Source organism: Copidosoma floridanum, unplaced genomic scaffold (genome assembly GCF_036245765.1).
Source record: "Copidosoma floridanum isolate Cflo_tuat_1 unplaced genomic scaffold, Cflo_Japanese_pri ptg000013l, whole genome shotgun sequence".
Taxonomy (NCBI): Eukaryota; Metazoa; Arthropoda; class Insecta; order Hymenoptera; family Encyrtidae; genus Copidosoma; species Copidosoma floridanum.
The window spans coordinates 12,480,349-12,499,170 of record NW_028321890.1 but is presented as its reverse complement, the minus strand read 5'-3'; the positions used below and the strand labels follow the sequence as shown (position 1 = coordinate 12,499,170).

The 18,822-nt window shown below is 29.6% G+C and overlaps 1 pseudogene; it reads left to right on the top strand.

Moving 5' to 3' along the window:
- Positions 1-8,832: 8,832 nt before the first annotated feature.
- LOC149374866 (5S ribosomal RNA) lies at positions 8,833-8,951 on the top strand (annotated as a pseudogene).
- The last annotated feature ends 9,871 nt before the right edge of the window (positions 8,952-18,822 follow it).

The window sequence follows — 18,822 nt, the reverse complement described above, 5'->3', positions numbered from 1 at the left end:
TGAGCATTAAGAAAATCATGTATCAAGCCATCAAATGGGAACAGCTAAAAAAAATGGTTTGCCACAGTGTAAGAAATACCAACGCCTTGTACATATAGCAAGCAATTGCAACATGTCTTTCAGATGTGTAAAATGCTCAGAACAAAATGAACAAGGTAACTATTCTATAACTAAAGATTCCCCGAGGGAAATGCTTGAATGTGCCAATTGTGGTCTTACGGGACATTCTGTCTCCTACAGAGGCTGTACAGCTTTTGTCGATGCTCACAAAAAGAAAATAATCCCGGAAACAACATAGAAACATAAGATGGAGCAGTTCAACACACGAAAGGACCTTACCCAATTGTTAATCGCAGAGATTTTCCTGCTCTTACCAACAAAAATAAAGAGAATATTACTGGTAATGCATGGTTCCCTCAAAAAAACTCGAAACAACTAGAGTCACTTATCGATCTTCAAACTTCAATTGAAGTCAATGAAAAAACCTTCTCGAACTTGGACACTAAAATCTTCAAGTCCATAACAACCATGACAGCGTTAATCCAAGCCAACAATTTTGAAATGAAACAAGAACTGGCTTCAATAAGTACTTAACTGGACCTCTACGCAAAAAGATTTGAGTACATTGCACAATATATGAAATTACAATGGCCAAAGGAACTAAAACTAATATTCATGACACCATTAGCAAGAACATCAACAACAAAGAAGTTCCCATAAATATCTAAAATACCGCCTGCAGCACCAGACTAAGATGACGTCACTAAAAAACACTCCATGATACCTAACAAAAACAAAGAAGGTATTGTCTATCTTTGAACTGAATGTTAATTCCTTAGTAAGCAACAAAAACAGACTTGATCTGGACAACTTTCTCAAAAGTCATAAGCCAGACATATAATGCGAAACAAAATTGTGCGAAAAATTCAAACCAAAATTTGATAATTATAGTCTAATTACAAATGATATGAAACAGTGGATAGGGGGAACTGCAATATTGGTGAGGGATAATATTAAATTTGAAATCTCTTATCAAGCTATTTAAGTGAAACAAAAATAATCTGAGCCAAGATTTATCATTGCTCTCAAAAAACTAAAAACGAATGATCCAAATAATTATTAAGTACTGTTAGGGGACCTTAATCCCAGAAATTCGGTGTGTGGAGATATAAAGACGAACCCCAGAGGCTTACAGCTGTACAACAGGCTGAATAACTTTAACTTACTTGATAACGTTGCTCTAATCCAACCCAGAGATGCTACTTTCCCTAGCTCACATTCATTCTTGGATATTGCACTGATCCACCCCAGATTGAATATAATAGAACCAATACTCATGACACTCCTTCGACAGCGATCATAGGGGCACGTCCCTTAATATGATGCTGGACCTACATATTAACTTATAACCATTCACACCACTCAAATCTGATTTTATCTATGCAAAAAAACTAATGAAACGAATTCTTGAATTATTTCCAAAACAACTATTAATTATCTGTACCAAAAAACAATAATCTGACAAACACTGAACTAAAAAATTTCATTTTTGTAAACCAAAATTTCATCAATAAAACAATAGCTGAAACAGTACGAAAACCAAAACTCTCGAACCTACTAGATAAATTTCAGACACCAAAACTAAAGAAACTTTATAACATTAAACATAGATTACAAACTCAAATCAATAAAAGAATAAAATACAACAATAGCTTTGATCAAATGGTTAGGTGTAAATGGAAAAACAAAATGACAGAAACAAAAGATCTAATCAATGCAGAACTGTCCAACCTCTCAAAGGAAAATTGAAAAAATACTTGAAGAACAATTAATTACAAAGATTTCAGGAAATTTTTCCCCCTTTTGAATAAAGTTTTTAGTAAAAAATATAATCATAGAGATAACTTTATTCTAAGTGAGGAAAACCTCAAAAATATAAACTACCCAGATCTAGATGTTAATGATTTTTACTGAGACACAAAAAACGACATAGTAATCAACAACCCAAAATTAATTCCAGACATCATTGGCTCGCAACTAGAAAAAATAAATACATCGTTAGACAAACAATACCCTCTCAAAAATATTGTTGATAAAAAAATAAACAATTTGAATTTAGAAATGGACAAAATTCTAACCTTAACAACTTTTAACTAAGAAAATCCAGCATCTAATCCCAAGGAACAAAAAGAACTACCGATCATGCTCACAAGCACAACCAAAGTTGCCAGATTATTTAAATATATGAGTTACAAAGTATCATCGGACTGGGAAGGAATCCCTAACGCAATAATAAAAAAACTATCACTAAGCGTTACTCACCTTACCTTGATCATAAGACAAAAATCATAGCCTACCTATGCCTTATCAGACCTATAGTGACGAACTCCTGTTCAAGTTGGTTTAACATCAGTGCATACACTATGAAAAAAATTAAATCCTTTGAGAAGGAATGCCGAAGAGCTTGCTTAAACAGCTACCGTACAGCCGTACAGCGGTATCTGAAATATATAAATCTCTGAAAAAAGTGGAATCAGTGATTTTTTACTTTGAAAATAGTGAAGTTCTAAGACTTTTCACTTTTTGAAATAGTGAAAATATTTTTAACTTAAAAATAAGTAAGTATTCTTATTATGCAAGTCAAGATCTCATTCACTTTCGTAAATTGTAAAATTTTCACTATTTAATTTGAAGAGTACGTAATCATAACATTGCCTTTTAACAAGATCAAAACAATCCTTAAAAAACACTTGCAAATCGATTCAACCGTACTTGTTTGATGACACAGACATTACTGATCTTTTGACTACGAAAAAAGTGGATGCTGCATTTTCCACTGTATAAACAGTGAATTTCTATGACTTTTCTATTTTAGCAGCAGTGAAAATATTTTCAACTTAGAATTAGTTTATATTTACTGATTTAAGAGTAAACATATTCACTTCTGTAAATAATGAAACTTTTTCTATTTCATATTTGGAGAGCATGGTACGTCAGATTTCAAAAACATTTGCAACAATATGTATGCAATAACATCGGAATAATAAGAAACATCGCCTCCCATTTAATGTAAATCACTCACCCAGCAATGTAACCATTATTTTATAAGGCTACCGAAACATCGAACATGGCTAAAAATAAGGACGTAAAAAATAAATCCTGTATTTTAATTAACATGCCTGCAAGCCGGTACATATACATATAAAATCACTAAAAACAACCTACTATTAATGTAAAGTTGCATAAAAAAAAATACGTCCGACTAAACGAGAAAAAATTATCTTTACTATTGTTGTAATTGCACAAATTGTTGGACAGATACAAGTAAAGTCACGAAAAACTTCTCATTTTTGACCATTATTTTGTAGTAGAATTTTTTTTTTGTACGCCCATCCTAGAGATGGACCTAATATTGTTCGCAATACCAAGCATTATTAGAGACAAATAGAGAATAAAGGCTGTGAGTCAAAGTGACACGCATTTTTTTATTATTTACGTAAATATTAATATACAAATAAATTATGATTTATAATTAATTTAAAATATTAAAAAGTTTTATGTATTAAAAATATTTTATACTAAATATTTTTTCAAAATAAATAGATGATTTGGTATTATTTTAAATTTTTTGAAGTTGCATAGTTAATTATAAATGTATTCTGAATTAATAAATATTTTATTATTAATAAACTAATACTTACATATATACTATTTTAAATAATTTTTTTAAACTAGATTTAAAAAAATTGTTTAATTAGTATATTTTATATTTAATATAAAATTTATTAAAAATAAATTTTTATTTATGATAATTAGAAAATTCAATTTAAATTAAACTATTTATTATTTATCTCATTTAATAAACTAATAAATTTTTTTATTCATTAATTAAATAATCAAAAAATATATAAAATAAAAAGGCTAGAAACTAAATTATATATTCCTTACAAGATATACGAGCAATTTTTTTACATTGAATATCAGGCGACAAGGAACGTTCAGGACAGGTTCTGGTCGAAAGATTTGTGATCTTTATGATAATAATGAGTAAAAATAAAATAATTTGTATAATTAAATTTTATCTTAATAATTTTGTTGGTAAAAAATATTACTTGAATGAATTTGAAAATTTTAAATAATTTCATAAATAAAAATCAATGTTGATATTAATATAAACATAAAATTTAAATTATTTATATTATAAAATTCAGAATTGATAAATCTGAAATTAAAATTCATTAAATATGAATATATCACGGAGAAACAATTAATAATTCGTCTATAAAAATGTAAAATCAATAGTGATCTGAGTAGTAAAAAATTAATAAGTAAATTGATGTTATTTCAAAATAATTGTTTACAAATATTCAATGTTACATACGATATGCAAGGTATATCATACTTATTCTCTCCGGTAACAGCGAGGCTACCTTAGCAAGAGGGTACCGAAGAGAGAGAAACAAGGTAATGTAAAGCCTAGTGAGCCTGAAATCACGGCAGTTAATTTTTATCAAATCAAGACACCGGGCGATAATTACGGGAGGATACGACGAGCCTAAATAGGAAACACACGCGCGACGTTGCTTTATAAATGTGGTATTCTGAATAAAAGCATTTACGGGTATAAGTACTGATCATTTTCGCGACGCACCTTCTTACCAATCTTTTTCCTTGTCACGTATGAAAGAGATTGGTAAGAAGGTGCGTCGAGAAAATGATCAGAGAGATTATTGATTATCATAAAACTATTAATGATAAAAAATAAAATGTTAATTGACAAAATTTTATTCTTATTTTACAAGTGTAATTAAAATTTAAAAAATATATGTATATATGTATATATGTTGATATGTAAAATAAAAAAATCTAACTAAAATTTTTTCAATTTAAAATATTAAAAATAAAATTTGAACTACTAAAATAATTTAAAAAATAAATATAATAACTTTTAATGAATATCTATTAATTCTTATTAAAGGAATTCAAATTAAATCAATGATAATTATTAAAAAATAAAATTTTTAATTATAGTTAAACGAAATTATCAATAGAATGAATTTTCATAATGAAGAATTTAAATTAAAAAAATGCAAGCTCAATATTTATTTATTGTAATACATCATAAATGAAAAGAAGGTACAATATTATGAATAAAATTTTTAATATCTATCAAAAATAGAAGTATTTCTTTATTAAAGAAATTTAAACTAATTATAAATAAAGAAGAAAATAAAAATTGGTGTAAATTAAATGCTTAAATTATAAATTAATTCATTTTTATTTGATTAGAAAAATAAATTGACATAATCAATCATAATTTATGTAATTTTATTACTAATCATATAAAAAAAAAAAGACTCAGAACATTTTTTAGAAAATTAGAAAAAATAATTATAGGAATAGAAAAATAACACTAAAAATGCAATAGAGAGCCTGAGTGAAGGATTATATTTATAGATTAACATTTTCAATTATTAATAAATTAATTTTACTATTAATTTTAACCAAAATAAGAGGTACAGCAAATTATTGCTAATAATTTTATTAAAATTAAACTTCCAATAAATAATGTAGCTAACTTAAGCTAAGAAACTGTAAATGTATTGATAACTTTTATTTTAATATTATTTTTATATAAAGTTGTATTCAAGATTTAAATATTTGAGATTTATGAAAATAATTTATATTATTTTATGTACAAAATGTTAAAATATTTCGATTTCTAACTCATTACGTGAATATTAAATAATGTATGTCTTTCAAACCCAAACTTTTTTTTAATGTAATTATTTTGATTATGAAATTTAATATTTTTAATGAATTATTAAACATTTTTTTTTTTAAATCAAAATAAAACTCCTTCCATTCACTTATTGTGTAACGCTCAAATTAAAATAGAAAAAATGAAATTAGCTCATAAAACTAGATAACAATAATTGAAAAAGAAATAAATGAAAATGGTAAAATAATCGCAATTTAAATATCAAATATTTTAAAAATAATTAATATTAAATAAAATTGTGGAGAAAATTGAAGTCGATTTCATGAAACTAAATCAAATCCACATTTAAATCTAGAAATTTTTTTTTCGTTTTTAAATACAATAAAGTTGAATAACAATATTATAATAAAAATTATTCTCATAAAAGTAAAAAATGAAAAATTTTTTACAGTTTTTCACATTAAACTTTAAACTTTTTAATTAAAAAATTAAATACACTCAATTATAATATGTAAATTAAATTAATTAGATAAAAATGCACAGAAATTTATGAAAAATAATAAAACTACATAAAAAAATGGCAATATCAAGCTGCAGCTTCAAATCCAAAAAAATGAATACTTGAAAAATTTGTTATGTGTAACCAAAAATAATTAGTTATTAAAAAAATTGTTCGTACTTATAGATGAATTTCATAAAAATCTGTTGATATAAAAAAACTGAATCATATTCTGAATCTCTAAAAATGAAAAAGTTGATAAATACTTTTTTAATTGAAGAAAAGAGAGAAATAATCCTAAAAAAGTTGTAATAAAAAGTATTAATTTTATTTGTTTAAAATTTATATTGTTAATAAATGATGACATCATGGAATTTAAATTCTTAAAGATATTGAAATCACAGGACTTTAAAGAGGAATTTTATGAGGATTAACTGTTATAATATTTTTGAAAGGTCATATTTCTCTCATTTTTATTATTGGAGATAAAAATTTATAAAAATACCATTAAAAAATTTGAAAGCGAAGATTTTAAAAATAATAAACGAAATTATTTCTAACTTTAATCCTATTGAAACTTTGAATGTATGAAAACCTTGATGTAATTTTTCTCGATCTACATCTCGTGATTATTGATAAGAAATAATAATTGATAAAATTAAAGTAAAAAAAATTAATTTAAATCCTATAAAATATAATTAAGAAATATAACTGATTCATAAATTAAAAATTCTAAACGTTATTAAAGTGGTTTAGGGTTTAATATCGTCACTAAAAGAGGTTTGAAAAATATTCTTTCCATAATTTAATTCTCTTTTGTATAAAACTCTTAAAACTAAAAAAACATAAGCTTGAATTATAGAAACACTAAATTTTCAAGTAATCAATAATCTTTGTTTTATCAATATTAAAATTAACAAAATTAAATTTAATGAGGAATTAATTAAACGAATCGAAGTCATTCATTAATGACCAGCAATAAAATGATTTAACTAAAGGATTCAGAATAATCTTATTAGAATTATTAAGTTTTCATGACTAAATTTTTTATTTAATAATATTTTTAAATCATTGTTTAAAATTATGATATTGATAAAAATTGAAGTTATTCATGAAGGAGTATATCAATCAATCATAGAAATAATTTAAAAACTATAAATTCTTCTAAATCAATGTATTAAATAATTCATTGAAAATGAAGGATCAAAAATTAAAAATAAATTATTTTTATAGTTTAACAGATGCACTAACTCAACACATGTTTGATAGTTAAGGACGTTGCCTACTTATATAAAATAATAACAGAATCTTATTATAATTGAGAATGGTTATATTAAAATTATTCTAAATCCACTCATATTTTTTTAAAGATGCTTCACAATATTGAATATTAAAAAATAACATGACGAACCATTATAGTCATGGGGTTTGATAAAAAGACTGCTGAAATGTCATTAAAAACTACGATGTCATAATAATAACGATAAAAAATGTCATCAAAACTACCCGACTGGCAAACAAACTATTCAAGGAGTAATCATGCAAAGTTTAAACACGTTATAACCCTTTTTATAGATTGAAATATTAATCGGAAGAAATCTCATTACAAATTACACATAAGGAAAGTATCTTGCCATGCTTATTCTTTGTATTTAAAGTATCAGTAGTATAGTTGCCCACCAAAGAAAAAAAAAAAAGAAAAAAAAAAAAAAAAAAAATTTACTACGTAACGTTCTTAAATCCACGATTCGTGTCAATGCGATTAGATAAATAAAACTCGATCTACGTCATAGGAACAATTGTGTGAAAAAAAAATTTATCATTACTCTTATGATGACGACCAATCTTATTAACCAATGGTAAGATCTATAGACACTAATTTATTTTCTACAGTAGCTTTGTAGAGTAAAATAAAGTATGATTGGAGTGTTTTCCGCAATCGTCACCAGCAAGTAGTTTTAAGTTGTGCTCTACGTTATCATCAGGTCGGTAAGTCAACTACTTTAAACTTACAGGCACTCTATTCCGTAATCTCGTAAGTAAAAATAGCAAACGACGCGAAAGTCAAAAACAAAAAAAAAGATTGTTTTGCTGTTTATTGTCGTCTGCAGTTTTTACTGTCCAGATTATGAAACACAGTGGGTGTATTCCGCAATCGTCACCAGCAAGTGATTGTCGGTTGCGCTCTACGTTACCATCAGTTCGGTAAGTCAATTACTTTGAATCAACTGGCGCTCTGTTCCGTAATCTGGCCAGTTAAAACAGCAAACGACGTAGAAGTCGAAAAAAAACGTGAAGATTTTGTGATAAGTTTTTGTTGTTGTTTTGCTGTTTATTGTCGTCTGATATTTTAACTGGCCAGATTACGAAACAAAGAGCCAGTTAATTCAAGGTAGTTGACTTACCGACCTGATTGTAACGTAGGACGCAACCTACTATTACTTGCTGGTAACGATTCCAGAAACACCCAGTACGTGCGAGTTAATTCAAGGTAGTCGGCTTACCGATCAGACGGTAACGTAGAGCGCAACCTAAAATTACTTGATGGTAACGATTACGAAGAAAACCTATGATAGTTCCATTAAAAGGTAAATTTTTATGATAGGTGCTCGCCAACGTCCATACCACGCTGAAAGCACCGGTTCTCGTCTGATCACCGAGGTGAAGCAACATTGGGCGCGGTTAGTACTTGGATGGGTGACCGCTTGGGGACCCCGCGTGCTGTTGGCATCTTTCTTTTTGGACATTCTCCGTTGGAGCACTTACGCTTTTCTAAATTCTTAATACTCTATTTTCCAACATGTTGTTATTCCTATTACCAGAAAGAAAAAAAAAAAATTATTGATTAAAATTAAAATCTTATCAATCATAGCGGTTCAAATTAAGTACCAATTATATAAAAAATTCCACGAAAATTTTTCTAACTCGTATGATAGTTTTACTAGCTCATTGGTTTTTTTGTTTTTCAGGGCGACTGTGCTTACGCTTATTATTACTCATACATGCTTTGTACCCTTAGTGTATCTTTTTCCAATTAAAAAAAAAAAAATTTTTAAATTTTGTAGGCAAATGATAAATTTATAAATATTAGGCAATAAAATATTATTAAAAATTAATGTATTTTGAGTATATTGATTGACATTATTTATTTTATTTACCTGCAAATTTTAATAATAGGTGATTTTTTTTTTTAGTGTATAAAAAATAACATGGTTCGTAATCCAAAAATATAGCTAATGAAGTTTCTTCCTTGTTTTATTCTTTTTTGAATCCAGATACGTAACTTTAACAATTTTAATTACAACCCAGTCAGGCCTAGGGGAAAAAAGGATAATAATTTAACTTATGTGTGATAGTTAAATCTACCCTCCGTTGACGACATGGTAACAATTTAAAAAAAAAAAGTTTACCATTGACCTTACAGTAATGACCAATTTTAGTAACCGATCGTAAGATCTTCGGACGGTATCCCGAGCAGGAAATGAACTAGGGATCTGATCAGTCCCTGATCACGCTATCCTTTTTAGTGATCAGGTCCTAATCACGCTTGTAATGCTTATCTGACCAGATACTGGTCAGACAGCATAAATTTATCCTTACTTATTCTGACCGCACATGCGCATTGCTTGATCTATGAATCTTTGTCATCTAAGTTAAAACCATCTAATGTGAATATATAATTTTTATTTTCTTATCTTTATTATAAATATAAGTATTTGTAGCAAAAAATTTAATTATAAGTATAAGTTTTTAGCAAAAAATCAATTTCTGTTATAAAATGATCTAAATACTTTTCTACTGAAAATGGTTGCTCTTTCCCACAATAAGTTGCAATATTAAAAGGTTTATAAATGTTTGATTCACACTGAACTCTGCATAAAATTGGCCAAAACTCAACTGAACTAGACTTGTACAAAGGAAGACTGTCTACATTAAATTGCAGCATCAGAACTTTCTCTTTATGTAAGTCTACGTTTATAATTTTTTTCTGTTGGTTTTCTATCCCGAAGTATACAAATTCAGATTTGTCACGTTCATTTTCCTCATTAAATTTTTCAATATTATAAAGAGAAGCACCAGCAGTTTGCAGCAATGTTTTTGAAGTTTTAGGTAGGCCAGTCAATCTGTCAGCATAATTTTATCTGGTTTGTTTGTTTTGATGTTATTTTCAAAATTATCACTGTCACTGCTATCACTACAAGAACCAACTTTTTGAGTTAACCTATACTTACGGACTCTATATTTGGTAAGCAAAGCCTTTCTTTGTTTGCTGTCCATTTTTTAGTAATTGTAGTCAACTTAACAATCCTTTTTTTATTTATATTATAGTTATCTTAGTTTGCTTTTACTCATTTATTTATGAAAATTTGACTTATTTTAGAGCAGTACCTTGGCTTTCTGCTAGACATATGTGAGTATGCATACACATATATGTATATATACCAGACGCTCTAAGGATGAAATGATGCTGGCTGACCAGTACCTGATTAAATAAGCGTTACAAGCGTGACCAGGACCTGATCACGATGACTGATCAGGCCCTGATTCGAAATAAGGATGTCCTTATTTTATTTCTGCTCGGGATTTTATTTTCTACAGCAGCATTGTTGGGCCAAATCAAGTAAAAATAAAAGATAAATACGTGTGGTACGATCGTTACAATCAAAGGCTTAATTTGATCTCAGGTATTCGCCAACGTCCATACCACGCTGAAAGCACCGGTTCTCGTCTAGTGTCGCATGGCGATCGAGAGCATTAACATGTGTGCATGAGGTGGTCCCTTTATGGTCGAGATAGTATTATTAATATTTTAATTAATTGTACGTGCTATACACGCAAGAATACTCCGATCTGCGCCAAACGACAATAATCAGATTTTTGAACACAGGTCCGAGAGAAGCGAGGCAACTGGTGCCTCCTCCGTCATCGGCTACCGCGCGGATAACCTCAACATGGGTGACTTCCAGCAGTCTCAGCACAATAACGACAAAATAGGTAAAAGAAAGCGCTCGCAAGATACCTACAACAACAATAAAGTGACAAAAGTTGATAAAAGGTTAATAGATGAGTTAGACAACAAAACAAAAAAACTAATACAAAGTTTACTGAAATTGGATAAATCAGAATATAAACCTAATTTTACAAACTTAAACAGAAATAATGTAAAAAGTCAACAGAATGACAAAAATCTACTGAAAACAAACACAGAACAGCCATTAAACCAAACTCATATAAGTCAACACACTGACGACGAAGAATATATGGAAATCACCAAGCAGAGCACTACTGATATTGAAGGAGTAGAATCAGACAATGAAGACATGGCATTAATACTCAAAACAAAACCACCGATGATCATGATTGAAGACTACTCAACTAAACAGCTCATCGATATGATTAAAAAAGATGTACGTTGCAGTGATTTTGTCATAAAAAACAGTATTAACAACAAGTGCGGTATTGTGCCAGAAAATATAGACCAACATACAAAGATTTGCTCGATTTTGAAAGAAAAAAAAGTACAGTTTTATACTTTCACAGCAAAAAATAACAAAGTAAAATCAATAGTTCTTTAAGGACTAAGCATAGACACAACCGTTGAGGAAGTCCAAGAAGAGCTTATGAGTATGAAGCTGGATCAAGTGAAAATTCTGAACGCAAAAACACTTTCAACAAAAGTATCAAAACTATTCTTAGTTCAACTCAGCACAGAAAGCAATATGGAAAACCTAACTTGCATTAAGAAAATCCTTTTTCAAATGATCAAACGGGAACCTCTCAGAAAAAATGGCTCACCTCAATGCAAAAATTGCCAAAGGTTCGGCCATGTGGCAACTAATTGCTATATGAACTTTAGATGTGTCAAATGCTCGGAAAATCACGGACCCTGCAAATGCCAGTTAAGCAATGACTCACCAAAAGAAGCACTTAAATGTGCAAACTGTGGCTTCGCTGGTCACCCAGCTACATTTAGAGGATGTACCAAATATCCTAAATTCAATAATACTGGAAAAATATCCAATAATAACCCGAAGAAGGAACATATCCCGATAGCGCAAAATAGTCAGTTGCCAACCAATGTACATAACTTACTCAATTCGTCCAAAGAATTTCCTAGCCTAGTTGTGCAAGGTCAAACAAAAAATATAGATAAAGCCTGGGTAATACAAAAAGACCCGACCCAAATAGAAGCTCTGACCACTCTAGTCCAGAGCTCAATTACAAACAATAAAGAGATCTTAAATACACTAGAAGAAAAAATCACCGAATCAATGCAAAATATGACTTATATAATCCAGAACAATAATCAAGAAATAACAAAAAAGTTTAAAACCATAAACACTCAACTGAATCTCTACTCAAGACGACTGGAGTTTATTGCTCAAAACCTCAACATCCAGTGGCCTGCAGAACTGCAACCAGCCACACTTTTGTCATCTGGGACTGCGACTGGCTGAAATGGTCTCCCCATCGAAGTCACCAAAGGTTTCACCCAACAGAAGTGTACCAAATAAGGTATTATCCTTTTTTGAAATTAACGTGAACTCTTTGGTAAGTAATGCGAAAAGATTAGAGCTGAATAATTTACTAAAAATGTATCAACCAGATGTAGTAGCTCTATGCGAAACAAAACTATGTAATAAGTTTAAACCAAAATTTGACAACTACAACCTTATAAGAAATGATAGAAAACAATGGGGAGGAGGCACTGCCCTACTCATTAAAAATAATATTAAATTTGAAATCTGCTATAGCGCTACCAATTTAAAACTACTTAAAACTAGCATTGTAAAATTACACCTAATGAATAAAAAAAAAAAATTTTTTTACATTATAAGTGCATACGCTTAAAGTACAAACAAAAATAATTGAGATGAGGACCTAACATTACTTTTTAATAAACTTAATTTAAGTAATCCGAACAACTATTATATACTACTAGGTGATCTAAACGCTAGACACCAGATTTGTGGAGATACGAAGTCCAACCCTAGAGGCATCCAACTTAACAACTGGCTAAGAACATATGATCTCCACTTTCAGGTTAAATTAATTCAACCGAATGAAGCTACATTTCCAAGCTCGGGCTCATTTCTTGACATTGCACTGATCCACATTGGATTACATACGTTAGAACCAAAACTTAAGACACACATTTTTGATAATAATAAAGATCACAAGGCTACGGCCTTGAATCTTATTCTTAGACAAGACACTGATATTGAACTAGCTCTACCAATTAACACGAGTTTTTACTTATACAAAAAAACTAACTGGAAAAAGTTCACAAAATTCTTTCAAAAAAATTATAAAATCTGTATCCCAGACACAAACAACCTCAACAATACAGAAATAGACAAATACATCTATGAAAACCAAACTTTTATTAAAAATGCTATAAATACAATAGTCCCGAAATCAAAAACATTTAACCCTTTGGATAAATTTTAAAGCCCAAAAATAAAAAAACTGTACAAAATTAAACATACAATCCAGACTCATATCCATAAAAAAATGAGATCTAAAAAATTAAATGACGTGATATTAATAAGTAAACTGAAACATGATATGGTTAACATTAAAAAACAAATTAGCGATGAACTATCCAAGATCTCAAAAGAAAACTGGATAACTACATAAAAACAAATAAACTACAGAGATTCCTCTAAATTCTTCCCTTCGCTTAATAAAATCTTCAAAAAAAAAATACTAATATTGACAACATAATCGTTAATAAAAAAGATTTTAATGATCTGCAGTCGCTGAAGCTCAATATCAATGACTTTTACAAGGACACAGAGGGCAATATACAGTTTAATGATCCAAAACTAATTCCAGATATCCTTGCCACACAACTAGAAAAAATTAATACTGAAATAACACAAAATTACCCGTTAAAAAATATAGTTGATAAAAAAATAATAAAAATCAAACAAGAACTTAATAAATTTCATACCTTGACTACCTTCGATTCAAACAACCTGGCATCAGTTCCAAAAAATGAAACAAACTGTCCAATCATGTTTACAAATACATCCGAAGTAAGCAAGCTGTTTAAAAACATGAGCAATAAAATATCATCTGGCTGGGATGAAATACCTAACGTTATAATCAAACATTTACCATTACAAGTTATTAAAAACTATACAATCATTTTTAATAACTCAATAAATAACTGCTATTATCCAGAAGCTTGGAAAACAGCCAAATTAATAGCTTGAAAAAAAAAAGCCACCATACCTGTAACGATTGATAACGTCAGAACTATAAGCCTACTACCAGCTATCAGTAAAATATATGAAAGAATTTTAAATAAATCTCTTACAAAAATGGAACACCATCTTCAATTAATACCAGAAACTCAATTCGGATTTAAAGATAAACATTCTACAACTCATGCTATAAACAAGTTACTAGCTGATGTTAACTGGCACCTGGCTGGAGGAGAGCTTGTTGGAGCATGCTTAATTGATCTGAAAAAAGCGTTTGACTCGGTTTGGTTGGATGGCCTGATTTTTAAACTTTCAAAGAATAACATCTCAATACCTGTTATAAAAATAATTACATCTATGATATACAATAGGAAATTCAAATTATACATAAAAAATCATACCTCAAAGAATACATTTAAAATGACGAAAGGTCTTCAACAGGGTACCGTAAACTCTCCTCTTCTCTTCAATATTTTCAATGCTGATGAACTCAAACTCTTTGGTCTCAATAAGGAATCAGGTTTATATGGATTATGTTTTGCAGACGATCTTATCATATATTATGCTAATAAAAAAGCTGAAAAAATTGAAACCAAACTTGATGATTTATACAACGATATTAAAAGATATTATAATAACTGGCAACTTGATACTAATGCAAAAAAATGTGAGTCACTGTTATACAGAGACGTACTATCAAAATACTTCAATAAAACAAGAATAAAATTACAAAACTTCAAAATAACGGACAAAAAAGAAAGACAAGACATCCCACATAATAGCACAGTACAATATCTAGGAATCTTAATTGATAATAGAATAAAATTTACAGAACATGTTCAAAACCAACTTAACAAAGCTGCAACAGCATTCAGGGGATTGCGCAGCCTATTTAGATCACCCTATCTAGACAAAAAAACTAAAGTTATATCGTACCTGTGTTTAATTAGACCCATAATAACATATTCATGTATGAGCTGGTTCAACATCAGTGCATACCAAATGGAACGGATCAGATGTTTTGAGAGAAAATGCCTCAGAATCTGCCTGAATAGTTATAGGTCAGCCTCTTCAGACTTTTCCCATTTTATAAGTAACCAAAAGTTGTATAAAATGGCGAATATTGTCAGAATTGATGTATTTATGATTAACTTGATGAGAGAACATGTGAAAAGTGCCTTGAACAACACCAACAATGTTATAAAACATTTATATATGCCAAACGATCTATATCACAGCAAAAACCTCAAAACGGGCTTCGTACCCCCACATTCATTTCTATATCTAGATCAAAACAACTTCATAGTTGATAAAAATTAAATTCCAATCTTCTACCACGTACCTGGAGATAATAGAAATAAATGTATTAAATTTAATCCGAATAATGTAAGATATGATATACTTAAATACTCCTGGAAAATTAATGATTGCGATAAAAGAATATTAAAAAACTTTAAATATTACAAAGAACTATGAATTGTGTACTAAACTTTAGTAAATACTTCACCATAAAGTAACTATAACTGTATAAATAAGTATACTTAGATGCTGTCTGCTGTGGGGAGGAGGCGGTCGGCTCACTGTAGCAGAAGCGGCGACGGCGTCCCGCTACTTATTGATAGTCACATCACTGTAAATATGTACATATCTCAACCAGATCTATACTTATAGAACACGCTCGCTACTCCGAACAATGTTACTATAATGTTCCTAGTTCTTAAGCACTTTTTTCCTTTTTTTCTGATACGTAAGCAACGTTGGTTTTTCTTTACATTTTCCCAACAAAGCACTAATTTAAAATGTAATACGCCGATAATATTGTATTAACTGAGACTATTAAAAAAAAAAAAATTTTCAATGTTAAAATATTACAGCGAGCGTCTCTGAACCATTCTGTAACCAATAATATGTAAATGGATCTTTTCGACTGTTTTTCAGATCCTTAAGAAAAATATGTACTTTGACAAATAAAAACTGCTCATGAAAAAAAAAAAAAAAAAAGCACCGGTTCTCGTCTGATCACCGAAGTTAAGCAGCATTGGGCGCGGTTAGTACTTGGATGGGTGACCGCTTGGGAGCCCCGCGTGCTGTTGGCATCTTTCTTTTTGGACATTCTCCGTTGGAGCACTTACGCTTTTCTAAATTCTTAATACTCTATTTTCCAACATGTTGTTATTCCTACCACCAGAAAAAAAAAAAAAAAAACACTTTATTGATAAAAAATTAAGATCTTATCAATCATGACGGTTCAAGTTAAGTACTAATTACATTAGGAATTCCATGAAATTTTTAATTATTTGTATGATAGTTAGTTTAACTAGCTCATTGTTTTTTTTGTTTTCAGGGCGACTGTGCTTACACTTATCATGTTTGACATTCATCATTACTCATACATGCTTTGTACCCTTAGCGTATCTTTTTCCAATTAAAAAAAAAAAAAAAAAAAAGTTTGTACGTGAATGATAAATTTATAAGTATTTAGCAATAAAATATTATTTAAAATAAACGTATTTTTTAGTATACTGATCGACATTACTTATTTTATTTACCTGCAAATTTTAATAATCGGTGATCATTTTTTTTTTAGTGTATACAAAATAATATGGTTTGTGATCTAAAAATATAACCAATAAAGTTTCATTGTTGTCTTTTTTTTTTTTTTTATCCAGATACGTAACTTAAACAATTTTAATTACAACCCAGTCAGGCCTAGGGGAAAAAAGGATAATAATTTAACTTATGTGTGATAGTTAAATCTACCCTCCGTTGACGACATGGTAACAATTTAAAAAAAAAAAGTTTACCATTGACCTTACAGTAATGACCAATTTAAGTAACCGATGGTAAGATCTTCGGACGGTATTTTATTCTCTACAGCAGCATTGTTGGGTCAAATCAAGTGATAATGAAAGATAAATACGTGTGATACGATCGTTCTGTGGTAACCCTGAACAATCGATTTTTTAATTGGAAAAAGATACAGTAAGAGTACACAGCATCATGAGTAATGATAAATGTCAAACATGATAAGTATAAGCACAGTCGCCCTGCAAACCAATAAAACCAATGAGCTAATAAAACTGACTATCATACGAATTTAAAAGAATTTTGTGGAATTCCTAATATAATTAGTACTTAACTTGAACGGTCATGATTGATAAGATCTTAATTTTTCATCAATAATTTTTTTTTTTTTTTTTTGGTGGTAGGAATAATAACATGTTGCAAAAAAAAAGATGCCAACAGCACGCGGGGTCCCTTAGCGGTCACCCATCCAAGTACTAACCGCTCCCAATGCTGCTTAATTTTGGTGATCAGACGAGAACTGGTGCTTTTTTTTTTTTATAAGCAGTTCTTATTTTTTAAAGTACATATTTTTCTTCAGGATCTGAAAAGCAGTCGAAAAGATCCTTTTACATATTATTAGTTACAGAATGGTTCAGAGACGCTCGCTGTAATATTTTAACATCAAAATTTTTTTTTTAATAGTCTCAGTTAATATAATATTATTGGCGTATTACATTTTGAATTAGTGCTTTGTTGGAAAAATATAAAGAAAAACTAACGTTGCTTACGTATCAGAAAAAGAGTAAAAAAGTGCTTAAGAACTAGGAACAATATAGTAACAGCGTTTGGAGTAGTGAGCGTGTTCTATAAATAGATCTGGTTGAGATCTGTACATATTTACAGTGATGTGATTTATAGAGTTTCGGGCTAGGATCCTAAGCCTCCGGAGTCTATACACCAGGCTGGAACCTCTCTGTGGAAGGACGAGCGGGATTATTAAATATGAAGGCTGATTCTTTCGAAAGTAAACATAAGTCTTTATTATAACGGTCGAGTTACAATGGCTCTATTGGCTTTTACTCTTTGCCAGGCCGTTCGACTCGGTACCCATGTTCGCTCTCATCGGATACTCGCTGACTACTTGCGACTTGCGACCCGTGCTCTCTAGAATTCCCATCTCTTACATTTGCGTGAGAGGGGGACATCATATCGCATTATATAACTAATCTATGCTCGTCTCTACAGTACTCCCTCCTTTAATGGGTGGTCGTATTCGACTTTAATTTAATATATTTAATTAATGGTATCCTGTAAGCATGATAACGCATTACATTTTTATTTATTTTCGTATGCTTACAATCTTTTTTATTTATCCTTCTTAATATACATTTAAGCTATGATCAACATTTTAGATTTCGACATCATGTAAATATGATAATAACACTGTTTATCCAGTTTCGCACACTTTAAATATCACACATATGGTTTTAACAAAAAATAAATATATTAATAAGTAAAAACTTAAAAGTTGGCTTTGTTTCACAATGTTTTATTATTCGCAGACAGCTGTTTCGGCTGTTACGCCATTGTCAGATGCTCGA